Source organism: Panthera leo, chromosome B2, assembly GCF_018350215.1.
Source record: "Panthera leo isolate Ple1 chromosome B2, P.leo_Ple1_pat1.1, whole genome shotgun sequence".
In the NCBI taxonomy this organism is placed as follows: domain Eukaryota; kingdom Metazoa; phylum Chordata; class Mammalia; order Carnivora; family Felidae; genus Panthera; species Panthera leo.
In genome coordinates this window covers 123100531-123107071 of record NC_056683.1, presented here as the reverse complement: position 1 = coordinate 123107071, position 6541 = coordinate 123100531, and positions in this window count along the sequence as shown.

Below are 6541 nucleotides of genomic sequence, written 5' to 3'. Positions count from 1 at the left end.
CACTCAGGCAGTTAACCTGATTTTTTTTTATCCATTTGCTTGTTTCCACATAGTAAGGCTATAGAATTGTTTCGTAATTATTCATATCTAATCTTCAAAGCAGTCCTAAAATAATCTAATCTTTAAGAATGGTCCTTTTATGTCTGTACTTCTTTTTTTTTTTTTAATTTTTTTCTTTAGTGTTTATTTTTGAGACACAAAGTGCAAGTGGAGGAGGGACAGAGAGAGGGAGACACAGAATCTGAAGCAGGGCTCCAGGCCCTGAGCTGTCAGCACAGAGCCCGACACGGGGCTCGAACTCACCAACTGCGAGATCATGACCTGGAGCCAAAGTCGGACGCTTAACCAAGTGAACCACCCAGACGCCCCCTACGTCTGTATTTCAGTATTTAGCATCCAATGTACAGAACACTGTCCCAAGCTCTTTGGGGAAGAAACAAAAAGGCAGATTTTTTTTGCAGAGTATTAAGATTGAGGGGTCTCTAGCATAACGATGGTGGTCAAAGCCATTGGGGTGGGTGGGAGCCCTGAAAAGCATGTAGTATGAAGAGAGAGTCCCAGCAAGAGGCAAACCAAGAGTTGATTTCTATATTACACAAGGAGTTCCTGGGAATTACTAAGAGGGTAGTAATTTTAAGATTCAAATGAATTAATTGACCCCCCCCCCCAAAATTTTTAAATACACCTCTCTGAGTAAATTAACAAACCATGTAGAACTATTTCTCTTCACTTAAAAGTACAGATGAAGGGGTGCCTGGGTGGCTTAGTCAGTTAAGCGTCTGACTCTTGATTTCAGCTCAGGCCATCATCCCAGGGTTGTGGGATCGAGCCCCACGTCGGGCTCTGTTGAGCATGGAATTTGCTTGGGATTCTCTCCCTCTCTGTCCTTCCCCCTGCTCGTGCTCTCTCAAACAAAGTATAAATGAAGTCTATACTCTCACTATTCAGAGGCAGGGTGAGATTATTTCAGAAAGCTCTAGGGGAAGATCCTGCTTTGCCTCTTCCTAGCTCTCATGATTACTGGCAAACCTCAGCTTGCCTTAAATCTTAGCTGTATCATACCAGCCTCTGCCTCTTGTCACATGACGTTTGGAGCCGAGGAGCAAACAACAACTGACATTTACTGAGTCCTTACTGCGTGCCAGGCACGATGCTGAGTGTTTCACATGCGCTATGTCATTACTAAGATCCCATATTACCCATGTTTCATGAGTGAAGAAACAGGCTCAGAGAGGAAGAAGAACCTGTATCTTGTCACATAGCTACCCCAAGCAAAGCCATCTTTTCAAAATAAGGGGAATGAGCACGGGATTACCAGACCAGAAGCTCCAGGAAAGAGAGGGAACCCTACCTGCTGGCGAGAGGCCAAGCACGGCATGTTACACACAATGGGCAGGGCTGAAGTGTGGGACCTGAGCAACAGGAGGCCCTGATGCCCACCCTGAGTTAGAAACGAGGGCTGGAGAAGGGTGCTCTAAATTCAAATCTCGGAGAAGGATCAATTTCAAATGAGGATGTGGTCTAAGAAACGTCTTCTTTCGGTCGATGTGTTTTCACCCACCGAGAGCCAAGCACGCACCGGTAGCCCCCAGGCTCAAATATGTGTTGGGGTAGTGGTTAATGAAGAGCAAAGGCTCCCAAGTCAGACCCTTGAGTTAGAACCCCAACTTTGCCACTCACCAAGTGATTTAGAGCAAGTCCCTTGGCTTCTCTTTGCCCTGCTTTACTAGGTGCAGGTGCACAATATAGTCACGAAATCAGCTCAGAGAGCCGTTCGCGCGGTACTCGCAAGGGCTGTACGCAAGCACCCAATAAAGATCAGATGCCAAAGTGCGGGAAGGAAACCATAATTAAATCTTCAAATTCTTCCTCGCAAACAAACGGACAAATAAAATGAAGGAAAAGCACATGGTGCAACCACAGCATGACAAGGGGACCTAGCTGAGATCCAGCCTCTTGAGGAAGTGACATTTAAGTGTAATGATTCTGCCTGTGTTATGCCACCTATAGAGCTGTTTGTTCCCGTCAACTCCATTGTTCTCGGGTAGGGCTCACATGCAGCCAGTCTGACTTCCTCTCCCTGCTCTCCACAGCAGGATTCCTGCTTGACTCCTGCTTGAATGCTCAGGGAACATTGTGGCAGCCGTCCCCCACTCACCAAGCCTGCAGGGAGGACTAATGTTTACCCTGCCTCTGCTACAGGCAGCTGTTTGGCCAATTTCTCTTAGCCCTCCCCACTAGCTGGTGGGGCAGGTATTACACAATTTTTTTCCAAGTGAGGAAACCGGGGCACAGCAAAGTTGGTTTTGGATGAACTAGAAACCAAAGAGGTATATCTTGGGAATACAATATAGTAGGAAATCAGAATGCACCTAAAACACGGGGGGATGGCAAGACTGGGACCCTTTGGAGCTAGGGCAGTGGGGTGCAGGGGTGCCACAGAGCCTAGGCAAAGTGCCCCTCTGAGGCTGGGGCCCGGGAGCCTGGACCCTGCAGCCTTGCCCAGGAACCTCTGCTGGAGTCGTGTGTGGCTGAGGGAAGGAAACGAGGTGGGGAGAAGCTAGGGCACCCTCCGCAATATTAAGGTGGAGCCCTCCTTTGGGGAATACGGGTTTTTTAAAAACTGAAATGTAATTGACCTATCAGTTTCAGGTATACAACAGAATGATTTGCTGTTCGTACATATTGTGTAATAATCACCACAGTAAGTCTAGGGAACGTCCATCACCACACATAGTTACAAATTTTTTCTTGTGAAAACTTTTAAGATCTACTCTCTTAGCAACTTTCACATATACAATACAGCATCATTAACTCTGGTCACTATGCTGTACATTAAGTCCCCAGGACTTATTTACCTTAAAACTCAAGGTTTGTACCTTTTGAATGTAGGATGTTTAAATGGGTTCAGGAAAAGAATTCAGAGACCCCAGAAATTAAGTGAATTGAGACTGTGCTCAGGATTTGTCTGGGCATTTGGGGAGGGACAAGAAATGACATCCTCCGGGGCTTTGCGTACCAGGATGGGAAACTCATCACAAGTGGATGAAGCTGAGATAGATCTATTTGGAGGGATTCGAACTCAAGCTTTACTCAACTTCAAAGTGCAGCTTTTCCCACTGTGGTCTGATGTCTCTAGCTTCTGGTAAAAAAAAAAAAAAAAAGACACATTACGCCTTCCAGCTGTCTTTGAATATAAGTCATGCTTTAACTTTGATAACCCAGAGGCCATCTCCAGAAATAGCCTTAGGTGAAGCTGGAAATACACTCTAATAAGTTGCTTATGGTGGTTACTCACAACACTACAGTAAAATAAGACAAAGTCATTATTTTGAAATTCAAAAGGTATTTTAGTTAGTCTGAGGTTCATTAGGGTTTTTAAATTTTGTTTAGATGCTCAGTGTACATCTTGTTGAATGGATATTACACCTAAGCAGTTGTGTGGCCATATTTTATCTTTGCTCATGAATAATAATGAATACTAATCCAGCTTTCTGCCGTTCAACTTCCAGAAAGCAAAGCAATAAGAGGGGATTTCTGGGGGTCCCTGGGTGGCTCAGTCAGTTAAGCATCCAACCTCAGCTCAGGTCATGATCTCATGGTCCATGAGTTCGAGCACTGCATCAAGCTGTTTGCTGTCAGCACAGAGCCTGCTTTGGATCTCTGTCCTGCTCTGTTTCTGCCCCTCCCCCAGCTTGGGCGCTTTCTCTCTCTCGCTCTCTCTCTCTCCCTCCCTCAAAATAAATAAATAAACTTTTTAAAAAAGGGGGGATTTCCAAATTGCACGTGATTGCATAAGTCAGCATCTTCTTTTTCTCTGGAAATCATTAAAATTAAAACAATCTATATTGCAGAATTGTTAAGAAAAAGAACACAAAGAATATATCCCACTTCAGAGCAAAAGAGGGAGCCTGCGGCATACATTTCAGAGTAAATTCCTAGTGTAAATACTTGTACTGATATAAAAACAAAGGTCAGCAAAAAGGTCACAGGGCTGGAGCACTGTGGGTTAGGAGGTGAGACAAGGGAGATGTATTTAGAGATAACAGGGCCAGATTACCTAGAGTCTGGTAGGTGACTATAAGATTTTTGACTTGTATTCTGACAGAGATGAGAAGACATTAGAAGGTTTTGAACAAAGTTTCGTGTTTTAGAGAAACACTCCTGTTGCAGAGGACAGGGGCAGAGGTGGGGAGAATGGACAGGAGGCTGTGACCACAACCCAGGCAAGAGGCGGTGGTGGCAGGGACCCAAGTGGCTGCAGCAGAGGGGTGCCAACTGGCTGGAATCTGGGTCCACCATGAAAATCTTTCCAGAGTTGAAACAAAGTCCAAGCACATGCTAGTGTATGGGTATAATGACACGTTATATCCAGTAGGATTTTCAGGGTCAGTAAAAGACCTTGGTCAAGAACAAAATCAGTAGCGTCTTTTATTCAGAGCAACAGGAGTGAAGAGTAGGAAAAGTTACCATAAGGAAGCCCTAAGTCTTACGAATGGAAATTTTAAATAATGTATTAGTGTTCATGGTCCAAAAAATTAATCAAAGTTGAACTTGATCAGATTGGTCATTGTGTTTACTGCATGTATTTCAACAATAGAGTTCCTTTTTTTTTTCCCTGAATTTAAGTCCATAAGCTATTTTGAAATTCATGCCAATTATTTCCAGAATGCAGAACTGCTTAAAGGTCATGGGCATTATTCAGAGTTATTGAGGGCCCAGCATGAGAAAGAACAAATAGCTCCCAGTTATTGGTACTACAAATATATGGTTCTCTGTGGGTCTGAGGAGAAGAGTGGATTTCAAGTTACTATTCTTTATTAACTTTAAAAAGAGGCCTTTCTGCTTACCAAATCATAGAAAGAGGGAAAGAACCTGGGGCAGAAACCCAGTCCATCTGACCCCTTGGATATACCCCACTGAGGCAGTCCAGGACACCAGTTTTTCAACACTTTTTTTTTTCTTTTTTTTCTTTTAATTTTTTAATGTTTATTTCTGAGTGAGAGAGAGACAGAGCACAAGTGGGGGAGGGGCAGAGAGAGAGGGAGACACAGAATACAAAGCAGGCTCCAGGCTCTGAGCCATCAGCACAGAGCCCTACGCAGGGCTCGAACTCACAGGGCTCACACTCACGAACTGCAAGATCATGACCTGAGCCAAAGTCAGATGCTTGAACAACTGACCCACCCAGGGGCCCCTAAACACTTTTCTGAAGGAGAATAAGGAACATGTGGCCCTTCACTACCAAGACCTGGCTGAAGAAAATGATGCTGGCCCATCAGGACTGGCTCAGCCCATTTGTCATTACTGCATACCTCACACAGTGCCTGGGATACAGCATAGGCTCAGTAAACATTCATTTGAGTGAATAAACAAAGGGCTGCATGTCCAAATTTTCACTGACAGCATTCTATCCCTTTATGGAATAAATATTATAAGTGAAGAACAACGCATAGTGATTTTATAATAGGTCCCTTCGGTCAGCCAGACCCGATTTCACCCCTTGCTTTGTCACTATATGCTATAGAGCTAGTCAGGTTCTTTGTGCTTATGTCTCATTTTCTTCATCTGTAATGTCAGGATAATAATACTGACCTTCTGGGCTTGTCGTAAGGATTAACTAGAATAACGCATGGCAAGAATGTAACACAGTCCCCGTAGTTATTCATTCTTGTTATCAACACTAAAATGGCATTCAGATTATCAAACGAAGTTTTATAAAGATGGCATCTTATAGATTAACTTTTAAAATCTTTTTCCTTTTGCTATGAAAAACTGCAAATATATATAAAAGTAGAAAGTATAATGAATCTCCGTGTACCCAATATCTAGTGTCAATAATTTTCAGCTGGGGGTTGATTGGTGACCCTCTTCCTGACCCCCTGATTATTTTGAAGTGAATTCCAGGCATTGTATCATGTTATCTGTAATACTTCAATATGTATTTCTAATAACCAAAATCCAGTATCACATTAAAAATAATTAATAATGATTTCCCAGTTAGGTGAATTGTTGGTCTGCTGAAAGCCACAAGGAGAAAAGAAAAGAATCAGGTCTGTCCAAGGCAGGGGCTTAGGCAAATTCTCTCCAGACCCAGCATGATGGAGGCACCCACTGTCACTGTCAAGGTAGATTCTTCTGATAGGCTGGAGGCGGGAAGGTGGGGGATGCGTTGGAAGTCAGTATTTCATGCTAGAAGCAAAGTAGAGCAGGGATCTCCTATTATCTGTAATTTTCTTACTTCCCAAAGCAAATGTCATTTCGTTTGAAATAATTCTGTACTGGGGCACCTGGGTGGTTCACTTGGTAAAGCATCTGACTTTGCCTCAGGTCATGATCTCACGGTTCAAAAGTTAAGCCCCACATCGGGCTCTTGTGCTGACAGCTCAGAGCCTGGAGACTGCTTCAGATTCTGTGTCTCCCTCTCTCTTTCCCCCTTCCCGGCTTGCGCTCTGTTCCTCTCTGTCTCTCAAAAATAAATAAATGTTAAAAAAATTTTTTTTTAAAAGAAGAAAGAATTCTGTATAAATTCTTCTGCTTC